Consider the following 22,304-nt stretch of genomic DNA (forward strand, 5'->3'; position numbering starts at 1 on the left):
TTTGCCCTCATCAAAATGTCTTGGGGGAAGAACTACAAGTTAAAATGCTTAGAATTGCTCTCATTAAGGTGGTAAAGAAATAGTACATCTTTACACTGAAGTTTCTCAGCAGTACAGTGGCGTTATTTATAATTTTGATATTTTTGGTAGTCCTTCAAAAAGTCATTTAACTTAACTTCAACTCAGACTGATTTTGAGTGATGTACCCATATTTTCCTTATGAGTTGTGCAGCTAAGAATTCTCTTATTTCAAAGTTAACAAAAATAGTTTGTTTTCAGATTTTTCTCTATCATACAGATGAGCTATATGAATAAACTTTAACTAGAGAATCTCAATCCTGCAGAGATTTAAAATTGTCTTCTTGTTAATCAGAATTATTCATAACAAATAAAAATATTTGTCATGGGAGAACATATAGCATATATATTCCAGGCACTGTGTATATTATATGAACAGCATTTGTAATGAAGTTACTATTTTACAAATGGAAACATTTCCCAAAGTCACATGGATAGTAAATATTGAACTAGAGAAAGAAACTCAAATGTGACTGATTTACCATCTTATATTTTTCAATATGAGTCTGAGCAATTTTTACACTTGCTTCCTCCTCGTCCCTTTTCTCTTTAACTCTCCTCTCTCCTATCTTTCTCCTTTTCTCAACGTCTATATGCCAGCTCATTAAAGTTCCTGAACTGTATCTTCAGAAGGTCTATACTTCAAATGGTTATTTGTTTGCATGAGTCTTATGTCTCCTTGGGTTCTTTTAGCTCCTCTGAGACCAAACCGGTCAAACAGGTTTCCACACACACGTCTAGAAATATGTGTGTGGAATTGCTCTCTGCACAGTAGATAGGCTCTACTATTTGCTCCACTAAAATCATTCTTCATTATTCAACAAGGTGAGTGTATCTGTGCTTTCATTGTTAACCATGGCTAATCTATAGCCTTGACCCTTGATCTCTTTCTCTGTTGATATGTACAAAACTAGGATTTTCGAATTGTAGGGCCCCCGGCATTGAACAAAATAAACTGGTGAGGGAAACTGGCCAGAAAGAGAATTTTCATTGTTTGCCCTTTTTTACCTTAGTAATTTTAAACCAAGTGAATGTATAAGCTTTTACACAATTAAAAGTTTAATTCTTCAACATTTCTTTGAATAGCTCTAAATATCTCAAACCCAATAAAGTCTGTATTTCCCAACTTAACCCAAATAAGAGCATGTTGCAGTATTTCAGATGTAAAAGTAGGATAGGGTGGAATTTCAGTAGTAAGTGTAGTTAGTGATTTGCATCGTTAGTATGTGCAGGTGACAAAGTTGTGAGAGTGTTGTGATCACGCACACTTTCATCACAGGAGTAAAATGTAAACTCTGTGTTTGTTTCTTCCTTATTGGAATATTTGACGTGAAAACTCAATGAGGGGAGTATATATCTTTGAGATGAACTATATACAATTGCAGTTTCAAAGTAACCAACAGCATTTAATAAATAATATCTGTTAGTTAAAATATATACATACACACCCAACTGCCAATTTAGTCTCGATCCCCTGCCAGCCTGATCACCCCTAACCGCCTCTGCCTGCCAGCTTGATTGCCCCCCCCCTGCCAGCCTGGTTGCTCCCAACTGCCCAGCCCTGTCAACCTGGTCACCCCCAACTGCCCTCCGCAATGGCCTGGTCACCCCTTACCCCCCCCATTTGCCTGGTTGCCCAACTTCCCCCCTCTTCCCGCCTGGTCGTCCATAACTGCCACCCTCCTGCCGGCCTGATCACCCTCAATTTCCCCCCTGCTGGCCTGGTCATCCTCTACTGCCCCTCCTGCCAACCTGGTTGCCCCCAACTGCACCCCTGCCAACCTGGTCACCCCACACAGCCTGCTGTTCAGTCATTTGGTCATCCCTCACTAAGCCCCCTGCCGGCCTGGTCGCCCCACACAGCCTGCTGTTCGGTCGTCCGTCCAGTTGTTTCTGTCGTGATGGCCCCTGGCTTTTTATATGTTAGGATTGTATCAAAAGGTCTTTTCCTTCTCACCTGGGAGTAAAAAACACTTTCCAGTATCTATTCTCATATGGGAGCCTGAGAGCCCTGTGGAAGTGCCTCTGACTGTCAGATGTGTGTAATGAAGCTCAAAAATAATAACCAGCTGGGGCAATGAATTTGTGACTGTTCGTTATGGCTAACTGACTCCCCTCTAAGCCCTTCAACATGGCCAATGGCCTTTTCCATGTAATCTTCAGATTTTACTGTTTTTCTCCTTTCCATGGACTTTAAATGGTTGACTAGAAAGTAGAGCTCTTTTAAATTGTGTAAGCAACTTTCATATCCTAGTAGAAGCATTCTCATAATGAAAATCATATGATGGACTCAGTGCTCTTCTACACCAGTAATTCCCTGATAGAGAGGGCTGGGCAGTAAATTTGAAAAGCATCAACTACTTAGTCTTTTTTATTTTTATACTTTACTTTTATCATTTACATTTACTTAATGCTTTGAAATTTCATTTGACATTTAATAACTTTAGGGAAGAATACACAATTTTTCATTTTCTTACAAATATGACATAAGTTAAAATATGCAACTCACAGAGTACATTTCTATGAATTATGTTCCTTGATGAATTGTGTCCATTGCAATGAGCTCATTGAACTTTAGACCAGAAGTGCACCAGAAGGCAGTATGATTTAAAGAGCATGTGCTATTTAATAATTTTACAAATAGTATACACTTTCATATCCATAACAGTTCTAAAAAGATGTTAAGTATCTCCACTATGCAAACAAGAAAGTAAATTCAGAAATCTGAGGCACGTTCTGCTACACCATGAATTCAGATATGCCTATTCTAGAGTGATACACTTCCTGCTTTCCACTGTCCTTGGTGTGTTAATCTAATAGTTCAACAAATAGGAAAGGGGACTGGAGATCTTTACCTTTCCTTCTAACCTATTTAAGTCCTGAAGAAGGTTTTTTAAATTTTTTTTTGTTATTTTGAAGTATTTAACACTTTATCTCACATATTTGAAGTATAAATGCAGGCCTCTTATCTTCATCATCAAATTATGAACAGCTTGAGAGTAGAATCACTGTGTAATCTCCTTTGTATCTTTTAGAATAGCTAGAAATAAGATGACTAATGAACAGCCTGGATAGATGGATGGTGAAGTATTTCAGAAAATGTGAGTGGAATAGAAGAGGGAATCAATAATAAATTGGCCAGGTAAAAGGCCACACATTTACAAAACAAAAATTCATGCAAATTCTTTGATTGTCCATCCAGGTGCATTTATCCTATATAATAAAATCCTAATATGCTAAGTGTCCAGTCAGCTGCTCAACCAATCAAAGCGTAATATGCTAATGATATGCTAAGGCTACTCAACTGCTCGCTATGATGTGCACTGACCACCAGGGGGCAGATGCTCCAACCGGTAGGTGAGCTTGATGCTGGGGTCTAGCCCATTGGGACTGAGCGAGATGAGCCGGACACACCCTGGAGCCCTCTCTCAGTCCCCCCACCTCCCAGTTGGCCAACCTCTCAGGTCCCTCCCTAGCCCTGATCGTGCACTGGTGGGGTCCTTCAGCCTGGCCTGCACCCTCTCACAATATGGAACCCCTTGGGGGATGTCAGAGAGCCAGTTTCGGCCTGATCCCTCAGGCCAGGCTGAGGGACCCCACTGGTGCACGAATTCGTGCACCAGGCCTATAGCAGTTTTATAAATTCGTTCTATTCCCTTCAAATGTCTAGTTTGCTACTTATGTAAATACAGTAAATGCCAATCCATAAATAATTTTTATAGTGAATTCAAGCCTAGTAGCATGAAGTTCATCAATAACAAGAAAGACCCAAGTCTGATTTTATTTTAAATATTGATTGATTTTTGAGAGAGAGAGAGATTTGTTGTTCCAATTATTTATGCATTCATTGGCTGATTCTTCTATGTGCCCTGACTAGGCATTGAACCTGCAACCTTAGTATATCAGGACACTGCTCTAACCAATTGAGATAGCTGGCCAGAGACAGGACAAGTCTTATTTTAAAACTAGAGCCCTAATGCACGAAATTTGTGCAAGGGGCTTGGCCCTCATAGCCCTGGCTGCCTTGGCCCTCGCAGCCCCGGCTTCCTCTGGAAGGTTGTCTGGAAGGTTGTCTGGACGGTCATTCTACTGTTCGGTCTAATTAGCACATTAGCTCTTTATTATATAGGATTACAATTCACAGGATACCAGGGTTACTGAAAAACCTTTTGTTCATTCATTGAAGGATATATTTCCAGTTTATTTGCAGGGCTCATACATTTCCCTTCATGGCCTGTCAGGGTTAATCCCTCATTTCCTCTCACTAATTCTTTCCTCTGGCACCTTAAACTTCATATGTATCAAATGCTTCACTGTACAATTCTTTGACCATACAATGCATTCTCATACTTTTATGGTTTTACATATGCTATTTCTTCTGTGTTTCTCACCTGTCCCATCTCATCCAATTAGCCAAGTCTCATTTATTGAGACTCATCTCAAAGAAATCCTTCTATAATCCAAAGCAAAATATGTCAAGTACTGAAAGTTATAACTTTGTCCATTTTTATGTTAAATACTAGAGGCCCGGTGCATGAAATTTGTGCATGGGGGGGGGTGTCCCTCAGCCCAGCCTGCACCCTCTCCAATCTGGGACCCCTCGAGGGATGTCCGACTGCCCATTTAGGCCCGATCCCACCAGGCAGTCAGACATCCCTCTCACAATCCAGGACTGCTGGCTCCCAACTGCTTGCCTGCTTGCCTTCCTGATTGCCCCTAACCGCTTCTGCCTGTCAGCCTGATCACCCCCTAACCACTCCCTTGCCAGCCTGTTTGTCCCTAACTGCCTTCCCCTGCAGGCCGGGTCAACCCTAACTGCCCTCCCCTGCAGGCCTGGTACCCCCCAACTGCTCTCCCCAGCAGACCTGGGTCCCCCCCAAACTGCCCTTCCCTGCAGACCCAGTCACCCCCAACTTCCCTCCTCAGCCGGCCGGGTCACCCTTAACTGCCCTCCCCAGCAGGCTTGATTGCCTCCAAATGCCCTCCCTCACAGGCCTGGTCCCTCCCAACTGCCCTCCCCTGCTGGCCATCTTGTGGTGGCCATCTTGTGTCCACATGGGGGCAGCCATCTTGTGTGTTGGAGTGATGGTCAATCTGCATATTACTCTTTTATTAGATAGGATAGAGGCCTGGTACACAGGTGGGGGCCGGCTGGTTTGCCCTGAAGGGTGGGGGTTACCTTGGGGTGTGGGGCGGCCTGGGCGAGGGGCCTGTGGTGGTTTGCAGGCTGGCCATGCCCCCCAGCGACCCAAGCAGAGGCCCTGGTATCTGGAGTTTATTTATCTTCTAAAATTGAAACTTTGTAGCCTGGAGAGGAGCCAAGCCTTCTGCTTGCTCTGTGGCAGCAGCCATTTCTATTGGGATTTATGTATCTTCTATAATTGAAACTTTGTAGCCTTAAGCGGAGGCCAAAGCAGGCCAGGGCTACAGAAGCTTGGCTTCCTCCATCGCCGTGGGCAACCCTAGCCTCCTGATCTCTCCAGCTCCGTGGCTGCTGCCATTTTTGTTGGGATTTATTTTATCTTCTATAATTGAAACTTTGTAGCATTGAGTGGAGGCCTGGGTCGGCAAGGGCAGGCGGAAAGCTTGGCTTCCTCCATTTCCAGGGAAACCCAAGCCTCCCTCCTGCTCTCTGTGGCTGCAGCCATCCTGGTTGGGTTTATTTGCATATTCCCTCCTGATTGGCTGGGGGCATGGCTGGTGGGCGTGGCATGTGGTGTAGCAGAGGTAAGGTCAATTTGCATATTACTCTTTTACTAGATAGTATATTTTAGGTTAAATATATGATACGTAACTATATCATTTTGAGTATTGCTTGATTTCTAGTTTTAGTTTCATTTATAAAATTTATAGAATTACAGCAACCAACAGGTTGATTGGCTAATTAGATACTATAATGTGTATTAACACCTTCTCTATCACTTCTGTATTTCCATAAATTTGTTTATCTCTCTGCTATATCACTTAATGTTACAATTGTGTGAAAATTTTCTCCACTGAATAGGAAACTTAGATACCTTTTTTTTGTGTGTATAGCCAGCAGCAAATCCAAGTCTTGGTACATAGTGACTGCTGCATAAATGGTTGCTCAATTAATTAAACTAAATTTTCTTTCAATGATGTTTTGTAGACCTTAATAAAATATTTTATTGTCACTGATAATGTTGCATTCAAACACATGCAACTTCTTATAGGCTTCTTAAGTAACCATTTTCCAAGGTTCATAACTTTACTCCCAAAGGTAATTATGTTTGCATTTTCTCCTTCAGGCCATATTTGAATTTTAATTTGAGTTTGTAAAAACTGTGGGAACATTTGAACTGGCTTGATTCCTAATAATAAACTCCTTTAGAACAGGTGGTATGAGTTAATTTTAAATTCTATTTTATTTTAGTTTTAAAATTAAAATTCAGGAAATATGTTTTGAGTTTTCTGATTAAAATTTAAAACAAGGTTCTCTGAAAATCTTATCAAATTAAAATTAAAATAAAAGCATATTAAAAAGAAACTAGTAGCAGCAGTTCTTGGCTTGGAAAGGGAAAATTTATCTATTTCTAGAAATTAAATATAATTGTGTTTCTTCTCATGTTTCTCTTTAGAATTGCTTCATTCTAGCTTTTTTCTACCAAGGTCTTAACTTGAAGCAACAAAAACATAATCTTTCCAGAACTAAATTTTCTAGTAATTGTATTTTCATATTTTATTCTGTCAATTATGTATATTTCTATCACAATTTTTCTTTATTTTTAATGTACATATCATTTAAATAATATTATACATTAAAAATGTTATTAATAACAGCATGGTTTTTAAAAACTTGCTTTACTAAAGGATTCTTCAATTTATCCAAGAGATTCCTTTAATTAGCAAGTTCCCCCAATGCATTCAAATTAAAAAAGTACATATACCTTCAATTTCAGAAAATATCTATGGTTTAAATGAAGAAATATATAAAAATATCATCAATGATCTCAATTATTTAGTTTTAAAATGCTATGATGAATAAACTAGAGGGAAACTTTTATAGTTATCAGTATATTATGATATACTATTTGTATTTATATACAGAAAACCCATATAAATGAGGAAAAAAGCCATTTGTACTTCATCATTATAGAAAATATGAAAATTTTATAAAAGCTAACCTTCTTAAGAAGCATTGGGCATTGGCCATAGATTTGAGCACCACTGTAAAGTATTTTCTCACTGCCCCCTTAGAAAGCATTAATGTGCACCCATAACTCCAGAAAATTCACTACACATCTAAGATTTTATCTAGAGAACTTATTTTCAAAATTAACTATTTGTTTTCCTGGCTTTAAATAGCCCACCCTTCCCACCCCCATACACATGCATACATATATATATACTTTTTAAAAATATATACTTTTTATTATTGATAGTATTACAAATATCTTCCCTTCCCTCCCCTTAACCCACATCCTACCAGCCCCTACTTACCCCAACATGTCTTCTCTACCCTACTGCTCGTGTCCATGGGCTATGCCTATCTATAATAATAATCGAGTAATATGCTAAATAGACCGGACATCTTCCAGATGTCATTCCCGATGTCCTTCCTGACGAAGCCAGGACCCGGCAGCCAGGGGAAGGAAAGCCTACTCTTGTACGAATTTTTGTGCATCGGGCCTCTAGTAAGTATATACAGTAAGTTCTTTGATTTACATGCAAATTTTTTAAAGAGTGTTCTATTAAAAGTTTTAGGGTGTATTCTGACCCTGGGTCTACAAAGTTAAAGAATAAACACTAAAATATACCATAATTCTTTAACAACACAGGCATACTGAGGACATGGTCTCAATTTTGACGGTACAAATTAGACTTGTGCATCCATTTATTGATGCTGTTAAAAAATGTAGTTACCTTTATGAATATTAGGAAATATTTCATGATTTGACTTCCATTAAAGTTCCATGCATGCACATAAGCTCTTTGATCACAATACATTGTTCCATGGGATTTAGGTTCTTTATATTCTATATACACATATCCTGGGGTATGATTTGGTTATATGACATATTGTTTTACAAAATATGTATATTTGATGTTTTTAATCTTTCATTTTCATTTAAGGCTCTGTAACTCCTTTATCATCTGTTTTTATTCTTTTTTACACTTTCTCCCTTACCAGCCTTTTAAAAAAATATTAGGGTAATTATTTGAATGAAATCAAAATACGGTCCTAGTATCTGCAAACTGCAACACAAGAAATTGCTTTTAATAAAAAGAGTAAATTTTTATTTTATTCTGAATGAGTGACTAAAGGATGCACTGGTTAACAGAGTGAAGCTTTTCATGAGCCCTGTTTTAATCAGATTTTTAAAGGCAAACAAATATTCTTTGCTTTTAAAGTGTAACATGTTCCCCATATTTGCACCTGGAAAAAATAACCTCTTCACTTCTTAGTCTTGTCATTTATAAGTTAAGATTTAAAAAGCATAGATTCACATAAGCTTAAGTATAAATATACTTTCTTTGAGGTGTCACAACCTGGTAACTGATCAGGTCACATTGATCATCCATATTTTACTGAAGGTGCCACTTTATACAACAGTTAAACACAAACAAGGCCATCCCCTAACATTTCTCAAAATGTTTCTTACATGCTCTTACAAATAAATACAGCCAGCTACCCTGGTGCCTACTGTCTCTTTCCTCTGCTCCCCATTCTGACCTCTGAGTCAAAAGCCTCATGCCCACTGTTAAAATAGGGAAGTCTTTAAGAAATTAAAGTTTTGCTCTGTACAACGCCAAAGAGGGTTGAAGGTGAAGGGAAATACTTTATTCCCATCTCTGATACTTTCTAACAGAGAGCTATTAGTTCCGTTTGCATAAGAAATTTTGCAAGGAATAGCTCTGTTAGCATTTACAGCTTGTATTTTCAGCATATTCTATATCCCACCCCTCACCCAAGATTTGAAAATGAGGAAAGTTTGGTAAGAAAATAAATCTGAATGAAACATAGGACAGACAGAATGCTGTGCTCACAATCTCCATCCCTCTCCACCCCTTTTAAGTCACCACCATCTAGCTTTTCTCCTACATCCTCCCGGAGACGTGCTTTCTCCAGGTGGGACATGGCCTCATTGTCTTCACTAGAGCTTCAGTGGCTCTCTGAATTATGTCAGCATCACTCAGGAGGTATTACAGGTTGCATTGTGTCCATCAGAAAGATAGGTTGAAGTCCCTACCTATGATCATGACCTTACCGGGAAATAGGTTTCTTACAGAGACAATCAAGTTAGAAGGAGGTCATTAGAGTGAGCCCTTATTCCAATATGACTGGTGGCATTAAAAGGAGAATGACACATGCATAAAATGGCAGAGATTGGAATTATGCCCCCATAAACTAGGGAACATCTAGGATTACCAGAAGCTGGGAAGACAAAAAAGCTTCACGCTGTTAAGCAGTGCATCACTTAACCACTCATTGTTTAAAATAAAGCCAAACTTTACTCTTTTCATTAAAAGCAATTTCTTGGGTTTCAGTGTGCAGATACCAGGACCATATTTTTGTTTCATTCAACCCACAGAGGTTTCAAAGGGAGCATGACCCTGCTGACATCTTGACTGTGGGCTTCTAACCTCAAAGCTGTGAGGCAAAATTTGTATTGTTTTCAGCCACCCCTGTGTGGCACTTTGTCACAGCAGTCCAGAACTTAACTAATGTTAATGAATTTTCTGTTCTTGCTCCCTGCACTGTTCTTTCTTTTTTCTTCCTGATCAGAGTACTAGTTATACATTAAAATTCTATGAAAACTTGGACAAGTTCTCTAACCTCTCTGAGCTCCAGAATCCTGACTCACCCAATGTTATGATGTTTCCTCCCACAATTGTGTAGCTGAAGTCAAATAAAAAATATGACGTATCTGACATGTATTAGGAGTCGCTGATTATATCACTGCTTCATTAATTTCAAACATTTTCTGATTATATATAATTTAAAATTCTCAATTTCATATTTATTAATGAAAGTTTCATATCTTAAGGTATTTAATTTTAAAAAGGAAGACAGTAATTTACAAAAATAGTATTGAGGCTGGATTAGAGTCTGAGACATTAGTATGAACTCATCTTTAGCTTAATATATAAATATCTATGGAAACAAATGGTTATAGCTGTGAATGTGTAATGGTTAATTTTATGTGTCAACTTGGCTGGCCCATGGTGCTCAGACATTTGGTCAAATGTTATTCTGGATGCTTCTGTGAGAATGTTTTAGGATTAGATTAATATTTAAGTCAGTGAATTTTGAATAAAGTGTATTGCTCTCCAAATGTGAATGGGCCTCATCCAATCTGATGAAAGCCGAATAGAACAAAAAGACTGAACTCCCTTGAGCACGAAGGAATTCCTCAGCAGGTAGCCTTGGGAATGAACTGTTACATGAACTGCTTTTCCCTGGTCTCATACCTGTTGGCCCACCCTGCAGATTTTGTACATGCCAGCCTACATAACTGCATGAGCCAATTCCTTAAAATAAATTCCTTTCTATAATGCATATATCCTATTTTTCTGGAGAATCCTAATACTGTATGACTACATGGGTTAGTATATATGTATATATGTATATATATATATATACACACACACACACACACACACACACACACACACATATATATATATGTATTAGTTACTTATATACATTGAGAAGTCTGAAAGTAATGACACCACAATAGCAACAGGCACATCTAATACCTAGACTTCAGTTTCTAAATACTTTTCTCCAATAAAAAGCAACCCAACCTCTAGGAAAATGGCTGATTCTAGTACCAGGAAAGAAAAAGTAAAAGATAAGCTTGGATCACCTTGTAATTCCAAAAAAATAAGGAAATGCTAAAAAAATGAAAGGATAGAGACACTTCAAAAAGATACAACTAACTTAAAAGCTAGAACCATTTGAGCAACAAAATAAATAGCATAGTACCAGGTTGTTACCTAAAGCAGTGGTTGGCAAACTGTTGACTAATGAGTTTGCCGACCACTGACCTAAAGTATAAAATAAGTACATATGAGTAAATATGAAAAAGTAATTGAGGAGAAAGACAAATTTTTCTTCCCAGAACAATTCAAAACAAGAAGTGTAGATCATCCCCACTAGAGGAAGTGGAGATTAATTTCTGTCTCCACCCAGCTGGAGGGTGACCAAGACTTGATGATTCACTTCCAAAGAACAGGCAGTGGTCGGCAAACCGCAGCTCGCGAGCCGCATGTGGCTCACCAGCCACAGTTTGTCAACCACTGGAATAGAGCAACCAAAAGGGAAATGGTATCTACACAGTGCAGGACCAGGGAAAACACTACCTCACCCAAGTACTTAGGATTAATATGATGCAATCTAGATAGCAGCTGCTTCTTCTTCTTCTTCTTTGTCTCCTCCTCCTCCTCCTCGTCCTCCTCGTCCTCCTCCTCCTCCTCCTCCTCCTCCTCTTCCTCCTTCTTCTTCTTCTTTCCTCACCGGAGTATATTTTACCATTGATTTTTCAAGAGAGTGGAAGAGAGAGGGAAAGATAGAGAGAAATATTGATGTGAGAGAAACACATGTAGGGCTGGGTAGGAGCCTACAGAGGTACATGCCTTTGACCAGAATGGAACCCGGTAGGTACCCTTCAGTTCAAAGGCCAACTCTCTATCCAATGAGCCAAACTGGCTAGGGCTAGATAGCATGCACTTCTGATATGACATGAAGAGAAGGGCACTACACCTGTGTTATACTTTTTCCAAAACCCATAATCACAGTTGAGCAGTGAGAAAACAATAGACAAACAAACCAAGATTAGAAGACATTATGCAGAATACCTGTCCAATACTCCTTAAGATCGTCAAGGTCATGAAAAACAAGGAAGGACAGACAAGCTGACACAAACCAGAGAAGACTGGATGGGGGAGACCTGACAACTAAATTGCAATCTCCTACTCTGAATTAAATCTAGAACAAAAAGATGATATTAGTGAAATCTAAAGAAAGTCTGAAGTTCAGTTATTAGTAATGTACTAATATCAGTTCCTGAGTTCTGGTAAATGTAGAATGTTAATGTAAAATATTAACAATCAGAAAAACTGAGTGGAGGTTATATGAGAACACTTTACATTTGCCACTTTTATGTAAATCAAAAATTATTACATGACAGAAAATGTATTTTTTAATGTAGCACCAATTTTAAAAAGTAAATAATAGAGATGAATTTTCAATGAAAAATAACAATTCTTTAGCCAATTCCTCTCTTCCTCTAGTCTGTCCCATTCTTCATTTTTAAGAATAAAGGCCTATGCTAATATTTTTTACTTAACTTTTGAGATAATCTTTTGATTCATGGAATGATAGTTGGAAGTAAAAACCTCCATCCCTCCCCACCCCTATAACTAATCTATTCTCAATCTTCTCTCCCTGTAAAATTGAGATTGTTATTATTTTTGGTTACTCTTTTAGTTTTGTTTCTATTATGTATTCTTATATTTTTACTAGAGGCCTGATGCAAGAGTAGGCCTTCCTTCCCCTGATTCTGGCACCGGGACCCGGGCTTCCCTCACAACCTTGGTTTCGTCTGGAAGGTTGTCCGGAAGGATGTCTGGTCTAATTAGCATATTATGCTTTTGTTGTTATTATAGATTCTTTGTTTCATAAACAATAGCCAATATCTCTTGAATCCCCATTTTGTAAGCTATGGCTTTCTTCCAGCACTTCTCTAATACTCTGCCTTTAGTCACTTGAGCATTGTCTTTTATGCTCTTAAGGTTGGTTACATTTGCTTCTCTTCTATAACAATAATTACTAGTAATAATTAATAGTAACTCTTCTGGTCTTTATCTATAGTTTTTAAAATTGAAAGGCAATATGAGGTGTTTTTTTTATTTATTCATGTACACCTAAATAGTGTTTACCATGGAACCGTGTTACGCTGTGATAACATTTTCTTTTCTATCTAGTTTATTCATTCATTTATTCATTCATCTCATAATTTATATATTTTCTGGAGTTTAAGGTGACTTTTTTGGAGGTACCCTTTTTCATGTTTTATGCTCCTCAAATTTCTCAAATAACAAAACCTCTAAGATGCCTTCTCCTTTTTATTCCTCATGAAATAACTCCCTTCTCTCACCTTGTTTCAATCTTGCTGATTAAATTATAAAACATTCTGGTACATATCTATATGACTTTTGAAACTTAAATTCTCTATTTTATATATTCTATATATCTATCTTCCTCTTTTTTGTGTGTTTGTTTATTCTTTCTTTGTTTTTTTCTGAAACTAACACTTAAAGAAATTTTTTAAAAGACTGTGTAGAAAGTAACATTCTGACACTAATTATGTAGCAATGACTTTATTATGTCCACCATTCTCTCCATATGATCCAGGATGAAGATTAGTCAACTAAGCAGACATTCTATCACATTCTTCCAGGATCCAGTTTTGTTATTAAGAAGGCAGATGCCAGTTTCATTATTACTTCTTTGTAGTTAACCAGCTTAGCCTTTTAGGAACTACTCTTTATCCTTGCTATACTAAAATTTTGTAATACTTTTCTGAATGCTTATCTTTTTCATACTCTGGTAAGTACTCAATTAGACCTTTTAATTTGTAGACTTATGCTCAGATCTCAAAGGGTGATTGTTTATTAATTTCCTTTTAATTTTATTTCTTGTATGTTCTCTTTTCAAGCTTTCTAAACAATTTTTATTAGTTTGATGTTCAATCCCCAGGATTGATTTTCTATGTCTTTTATATTTTGTATTAGAGGCCTGGTGCACAAATATCGTGCATGGGGAAGGGGGGCTGTCCCTCAGCCCAGCCTGTACCCTCTCCAATCTGGGACCCCTTGAGGGATGTCTGACTGGCAGTTTAGGCCCTATCCCGGGGGATCCAGCCTAAATGGGCAGTCGGACACCCCTCTCACAATCCAGGACTGCTGGCTTCCAACCGCTCACTTGCCTGCCTGCCTAATTGCTCCTAACCACTTCTGCCTGCCAGCCTGATCACCCTCTAACCACTCCCCTACCAGCCTGATAGACCCTAACTGCTCCTCTAATGGACCGATTGCCCCTAACTGCCTTCCCCTGCAGGCCTGGTCCCTCCAACTGCCCTCCTCTGCAAACCTGTGTCCCCCCCAACTGCCCTCCCTTGCAGGCCTGGATCCCCCCGCAACTGCCCTCCCCTGTAGGGCTGGGTCCCCCCAAACTTTCCTCCCCTGCAGGCCTGGTCCCCCCAACTGCCCTCCCCTGCCAGCCATCTTGTGTCCACATGGGAGCAGCCATCTTTGACCACATGGGGGCAGCCATCTTGTGTCTTGGAGTGAAGGTCAATTTGCATATTACTCTTTTATTAGGTAGGATCTTGAGAAATTTCTTTAACTTTATCTTCTAAACTTCTAAAATTATTTTGGGGCAATAAATTATTAATTACTAAGAGATCTTTTTTGTTCTCTGATTACTCCTTTGTCATAGACTAGGATAAAGTGTATTCTTTGAAAAACTTAATGACTCTATTATATTTTTTCATGTTTTATTCTCTTAGCGAATTCTTTATTTCTTTTAGGTCATTTACTGTATTTGATTTGTTTGTTCACTTTGGTTTTTTCATATTTCATACTTTTCAAATTTGCTGCAAATGTTAATTATCCATTTATATGGACACACAACTATGTTGTTTTCTAATGTGTGTGTATTTGCTGATTGCCAGGCTGCATAGGATAAGGTCAGGCAATTGGATTGCTCCAGATTTGGATTCCTAAATATCAGACTATAGATGGTTTTATTATAGGGTGGCTATTTCCAGACATGCAAAGGCCCTTAAAAGATTAATTTTTGATCTTTAAATTAAAAAACTGGTTGCCAAGTGTTCTATATTCAATTGTGAGAAGTAGAGTAGATCAATTATTTCATCTACCTATTTAAAATTAATCTTTCACCTTTTATTATAACTGGTACTTCCAGATCTGAAACTTCCTATAAGTTTGTAGCATGTATTGACTTTCTCCTTACCAGCTGCTGCCTTCTCGAAGTTTCCAGATCACAGATTTTTCTATTCTACACTTGCAATAGTACCACTTTACCATTTGTTTTCTGTCTTCCATAAATATGTCAAAAGATCATGAATAGTTCCATTCTGCTTAACTGGTTGCATATCCCTCCCGAATTCCTTTAACGGAAAGTTACGTGAGAAAGATTATAAATACAAATGCTCCCTCTACCATTTTGAACAAAACTTCCCCTCTTCTGCCCTGCCTTTGGTTTGGCATTACCATTTCTCCATCTCACCTCAACATTGGTAAAAATTTTGTTTTGCTCTGGGAAGATTTACTCACTAAGAAAAACAGAACGCCCACACAAGTGCTTTCAATATGCCTTGTTGATTAGACACTGGCTGTTCTAAAAATGTACTGCATTCTAGACAATTCTAAAATGGAAATACATTATGTGTGGTATAGCAAAGACTGTCTTCTCTAATTTAACTCCTGGTCTCAGTTCATCATTTGCTGAATTAAATATATATATATATCTGTGCTCCCTTCTGAGTTGATTTTTAAAATTTTTATATATAAAGACTCTGTCAAATATTCTTTTTCATAATTTAAATAACATCTCAATAGTATAACCAACCAATACTATTTTTAGCACTTTCAAGGTACTCTATATAAAATATTCACAGAAATAGTTTTCGTCTATGAAAGAAAAGAGTATCTTGGAATTTTTCCACATAAGTCTTTCTATATAAGTTTGCATGTAAACTTAAATAGTGCTTCATTGTACACTATGCTATCTAATTTAATAAATTAATACTTAATTAATAAATATGTAAGAATATGTATATATACTAAGCATATTCATGTAAAATGTTTCATGCATTCTCTAGTCTTGAAGACTATACAAGTCTCCATACTTCCTTGTAAGGATATTTTTCTTTATCACCAGACAGTACAATTACCCTCTCATGTGGAGTGGAACAGTGACTTCAATGACATTTTAATGGATTTTAAGTGGATCTTGACCATGACCTTATCTTATTTGTATGTAACTTTCTGTAAACCATTAGGCCTCTGTCTTTTATTCAGTTAAACTGTATGAAACAACATTGGTACATTCCTTACTTGCCATTCTTTTTTGTTATGTGATACAACAATATTTGTAAATCACCTTTACTCGTATGATTAATTCATGATAAAATTATATAGTTAATTTTAACTATGGCATAAAAAGAATAAGGTGGATCAGTTTTGGATAGGTGCATTTGAGCTAAACATTCCGTATGATGTCATTGCTAATGTCAGCAATGGTCCCTGACTAATGTTTGGCCAATTCAATGAGGTCTAGACCACCTTGCCTTTCTCCACTGGCAGGATGTATTTATAGAATTTCCTTATCTGACTGCCTGCTCTCTTTGAACTATTTATTGTAAAAACCTGGCCATATTTATTTCTGTATGTAAAGTTAAATTTTTAAAAGCAAATTCATTAAAACAGAGCATTTATAATAATTGTATTTTGGTTACAATATTTAATATACCTTTACATAAATTATCAATAGATACTTTCCTTAATTCTGAATATTTCTTTTAGTTTTTTTCTGGGGATAAAACAAAATTATCATCTAAAAAACCACGCTTTATACTTAATTAAACTACAATCTGGTCAAACCATATTTTATTCCTAAATTATCTGTAATATTTAGAGTCCTAGAAATGTAAGGGATCTTTGAGATCATGCTGTTTAATTCACTCTTTATACCTATGGAAACTGAAGCTTGGGTAGTTGGCGAATTGTTATAATAATGACACTACTATGCAGCAAGGCCTCAGGTAGAACCAATATCTGTTGATCACTAATGTAGGGCTCTTCCCATTGCCAATGTACGTCCACCATACAGAACTGACATGAAAGAATAAATATGTCAAAAGCTACATGTCATTTACCATTGTACAGGAATTTATAGAGTTCTTGTACCATAGGATATGGAAGATCTTAGAGGTCATCCAATCTATTAAAAGGCATAGTGCTTAGCACTTTACCTATAGTATCTAATATACTCTTTATAATAATCCTGAGATGTTTTCTTATCCTCAATTAAAGACAAAGAAGCAATATTAGAGAAACAGTCTTAGGAGAGAGTGAATATCTCACTTCTCTTCTCAAATAGCAGGAATTCAAATTCAAGTCCATCTTTCTCCATGGTCTGTATTGTTAACCATACTGTTCTTTGGCTCATGTCAACCGAATGGGTACCTCTGGCTGAAAATGCTCTCCTTTCCATCTTTGCGTGGGTAACAACTTCCAGTCATTGAGATCTCAGTTAAGATGTCAGCTCTTCAGAAAATTGTTTCTTGTTTATTTATATTTATTAATTGTATTTTAGCTATTCACTATTTTTATTCAGACATTTATTTACTTTACATTCTTATTTTTATGATTAAATTTTAATAACTTTTTATTTATCTATCTATAGTGTCCTTTATCCCACTAGAGCCATGGTCGGCAAACTGCGGCTCGTGAGCCACATGCTGCTCTTTGGCCCCTTGAGTGTGGCTCTTCCACAAAATACTACGGCCTGGGCGAGTCTATTTTGAAGAAGTGGTGTTAGAAGAAGTTTAAGTTTAAAAAATTTGTGCCAAAACCGGTTTGGCTCAGTGGATAGAGCGTCAGCCTGTGGACTGGGGGGTCCCAGGTTCGATTCCGGTCAAGGGCACGTAGCTTGGTTGCGGGCACATCCCCAGTGGGGGGTGTGCAGGAGGCAGCTGATCGATGTTTCTCTCTCATCGATGTTTCTAACTCTCTATCCCTCTTCCTTCCTCTCTGTAAAAAATCAATAAAATATATTTAAAAAAAAGTTTAAAAAATTTGGCTCTCAAAAGAAATTTCAATCGTTGTACTGTTGATATTTGGCTCTGTTGACTAATGAGTTTGCCGACCACTGCACTAGAGTATAAATTGGTGAAAACAATTCATTTATCTCTTTCATGACTATTATTTCCATGATCCAATATCTGGCATTGAATAGCTCTCAAAAATTATCATGTAAATGAATATATTAACTTACATGATTTACCGACTCTCAACTATTTTTGTTATTATAATATTTTCATAGGAATCAGTGAATATTTTTAATAAAATAATTTACTTTCAGTTACATCACCCAATTTAGAAAATGCATTGTAATTTACTTAATCAGTTCTCTACTTTCTCTAATTTTTAAGAATGTTTAGTTTGTTTTCAACTGTTTTTGCTCTAATTTAAAGTCTCTCAACCTTAACATTTTGGTCCAAATATTTCTTTGTCAGGGATGGAGGAGGGATGCTGCCTCTTGCATGGTGGGATGCACAGGAGCGTCCTTGGCCTTTTTTTTTAGTAACAAGTACTTTCTCCATTCCCAAGCTGTGAAAACAAAATGTTTCAGGTGTGGCCAAATGTGCCCTGGGGCACACAATCGCACCCGTTGGGCACCACATCTCTAAATTATGCTGCAATAAATAATACTTTTAGGCATAAAGCTTCCTTTCATATGTAAAAGTATTTCTAAGGGTTAACATATCAGATTTGTTTTATAGATGGAAAAGTAGAGGGTTAGAGGGTAAATTACCTTGCCAAAGATTACACAGTCATAAAATGGTAAAGCTGGAATTTTATCCCCAATAATCTTTGTGTTTAACCACCATGTTTCGGGACCCCTAAAGGAGAGACCTCTATAAGATGACAATATCTTGCTTTTTGATCCTCTCCTTTACCCTACCTCTACTCATTTTCCCCAGTTTAACTTGTTCTCTCCCATCGTGGCTTCTGATAATTTATTTTCCTATCTCACACATGGATATTTCTAGTCTTGCTATTTCTCTCCTTTTACTCACCTCTCCCTTTGTCTTGGTCTTGGTCAGATTCCAAAGAAGCAGACCCAGAGCCAAGGACATATGTGTAAGTGATTTATTAAGGACGTGCTCATAGGGAATACTGGTTAGGGTGTTGAAGGAAGCAGGAGAGAAAAAGGAAGGAAGCCAAGCAACAGTGCAGATGCTCTCTCAGGCATACGTCCTGCAGAAGGTAACTTTGGTCTGATTCTGCAGCAAGCCCTGAAGTATGTTATGCTTTAGAGGTACCTCAACTGAAGGCAAGACAGCTTGTTTTCATAGCATCTGACAATCTTCTGTCATTGTTAAAGGGAAGGAGACAGGTTGTTGAATACACACCAAACCATTAACACCCCGCCCTCCCTTCACATAATGGTAAAAAGAATCCAAATGGATCTGTGACAAGCCCCCATACACTCCACTACATTCTTCTCAAGTATTGAGCCAATTCTACCATAAAATTTGCCATCTGCTCACTGTTTTCTGTTGCTGTAACCACTCTACTTGGTTTGGCTAATAAACCATAAACACTTAATGCTAGTTGTGAGCAATGGTTCTGGGACTGGGAGTTCTGGAATAGCCTGCTCTAAGAAACTTTGGTCTTAACACAAAAGGAAAACATTTGAGTGTGTTCATGTGTGTGGAGATTCATTGACACACTGATAAGAGATCTCTAGGTTACGGTAACCTCCTTGGGGCCTCCCATTTCCAGGCTCTGTCTTAGGCAGAACTGGAATTCTTGGCCTGAGGAAATGGCAATTATCTTTCTTAGGGACAGCTGCTACCTTAATGAGGGCTTACATTTAACTTTGTAGCTATAAACTAGTCATCTTATGACTCATAAATATGAACTCACTGTTATAAGAAGTATACCAACGGCAGGCAGAAGGGACCCAGCAAAGAAAATTGCAGTTTTATTTCAGTGTGAGAAACAAATTGTCATATGAGTCTTGACACACAAATTTTTACAAACTAAGGATTATGCAACTGTTGCCCAATAAACAGAATGATTGCACTTGGACTTAATTGCCCAATCTTTGTCATAAAAATAAGACACTAAAAAACATAATTATGCACAATGAAGAGATAAATTTTTGAATTTCTTCATATCGGAGACTGTGAACCTAATTCTGAAATAAGTATCAAACTATCAAAACCCCAATGCACTATCACTTGCAAAGAACATTTATACTATTGCTATCATGTAAGTGCCATTTGTTAGACACAGCTATTCAACAGAACCTTTTGTCCTCTCCACTGTTACTTAGTCATCTCTCTTCTCTCTCTTCTCCCCTTTCCTTCATCTACAATTTAGTCTTTCTTTCTTTCTTTTAATATATTTTTATTGATTTCAGAGAAGAAGGGAGAGGGAGAGATAGAAACATCAATGATAAGAATCACTGATCATTGCCTCCTGCACGCCCCCTACTGGGGATTGAGCCCACAACCCCAGCATGTGCCCTTGACTGGAATTGAACCCAGGACCTTTCAGTCCACAGGCCGATGCTCTATCCACTGAGCCAAACCAGATAGGGCTGTGTTTATTTCTTAAGAAACTAGTTTACATACCCCTTATTTATCTCTTGCCAAAGGACATTCTCACTTTTCAATTGCAAACATCAAGGTATTTTTTTTTAATGAATTCCAAAGAGCTCCAATGTCCACTGATTAAATATAATTACTTTCAATGAGTTTCAAATACACTGATAATATTTGAGAAAGGTATTATAAGCAAATAGAAGACTTCTCTTCTTAATATTGTAATGCTGATTAAAAAAAAACTCAAGTAAGTTTGTATCGTCAGATTGCTACTTCAAAGGCCTAATTGTGAGTAAAAGGCTCAGTTTTCTCTTCTACATCCAGGAAACACTGGCTGGTCTATGGGTCTTGCCAGCACTCTCAGAGCTGCCCCAGACAGCCAGTTGCAGAAACTCTGGCTGAGTCATGTCTCTGTTCAGCTACTCAGTAATGAGCCATCTCTAAGGACATTCCTGAGATGTGTGGAAGATATATTTCTGATCTCTACCGATTTCTTTGCCCTGCCCCACACCATGCCCACATTAATGGAATTTCCAGTGCATTGCCTGCTCAATAGGATAAAGGGACTGTCTCCGGCATTGCTACTTAATATTACTCAATAAATCAGTAACAGAAGCAATGAATGGAATGGAATGCAAAATTCTTGGCTGTTAGCCCTAGATGGAACCACTTCCTTCCTATGAGCAAATAGTGGTTAATAGATTGGCTTGAATACTGTGGGAAAGGGATAGTGCCTCAGTAGTTAAGTTTACTCTGAAAATATAGAAAACACCCTTTTCAAGGGGAGGGAATATGCTACTTCTTTTTCCCTTGGAGTAATGAGTATGTACCCAGGTAACAAAGAGTCAGTGAACAAATGTTTGCCGATTTTCATAATTAAACAAAGTGACTCAAAAGAGTTACTGAACAAATGTTCACTGATTTAATGAATAATATTATGATTCATATATACAATATATTAGTTAGGTTCTAGAAATTCTATAGTCTTTCCTTTCAAACTGAATTCTATTTGTGTCTTAGGAGAGCCTCCAAAAGAAAATAGATGCGGACAGGTTTCTAAAAATAAAAAGTAATCAGTTAATAAAATTTCATGAAAGATGTTGGAGACGGTGAAACAGAGAGAGAATGCAGAGCAACTCTTCTTTTCATCCCTATTTTCTTAACAGTCCCATCTATACTGACACCAAAGTGTAGGAATGAAAAACATTTCTTTCAGACTCAAGAAAACTGCTTTTTATCACTGTTTCCTAATTATCTTTTCCAAGATGCCATCCTGCTGTTAACGTCTACAATCTATCTTCAGGGTAAGCACTCTGTTCAGTCCCCACTGCAAATGTCTCAGTGCTCCTGAATCTGCTCCCTCCCCGAACCTCACCATTTACCCACAGTGTTGATGGTCCTGTACCCTCACCACACCCTTCCCACATGTGACAGACATCACTATTGAATCAACATTTTCTGCAGAAATTTCATTTTGAAACATATACCAAGATGACTGTGATGTACAGAAATGGGCAAAAAAAGATAAAATCTGTGTGTTCTAGTAACTGCTGTCATTGGTCCTTTTAGTTCATGCTTCAAAACACCATCAAGGTTTCTTTTAAAAAAAATAAATCTGACATCTGACCCGCATGGCCCAGTGGTTGAATGTGGACCTATGAACCAGGAGATCAAAGTTTGATGCCTGGCACGGCACATGCCAGGGTTGCAGGCTTGATCCCCAGTGTGGGATGTGCCAGAGGCAGCCAATCAATGATTCTCTCTCATCACTGATGTTTTTATATCTCTCTCCCTCTTCCTTCCTCTCTGAAATCAATAAAGATATAAAAAAAT

Source organism: Plecotus auritus, assembly GCF_963455305.1.
Source record: "Plecotus auritus genome assembly, chromosome: 4".
NCBI classification, from domain to species: Eukaryota; Metazoa; Chordata; class Mammalia; order Chiroptera; family Vespertilionidae; genus Plecotus; species Plecotus auritus.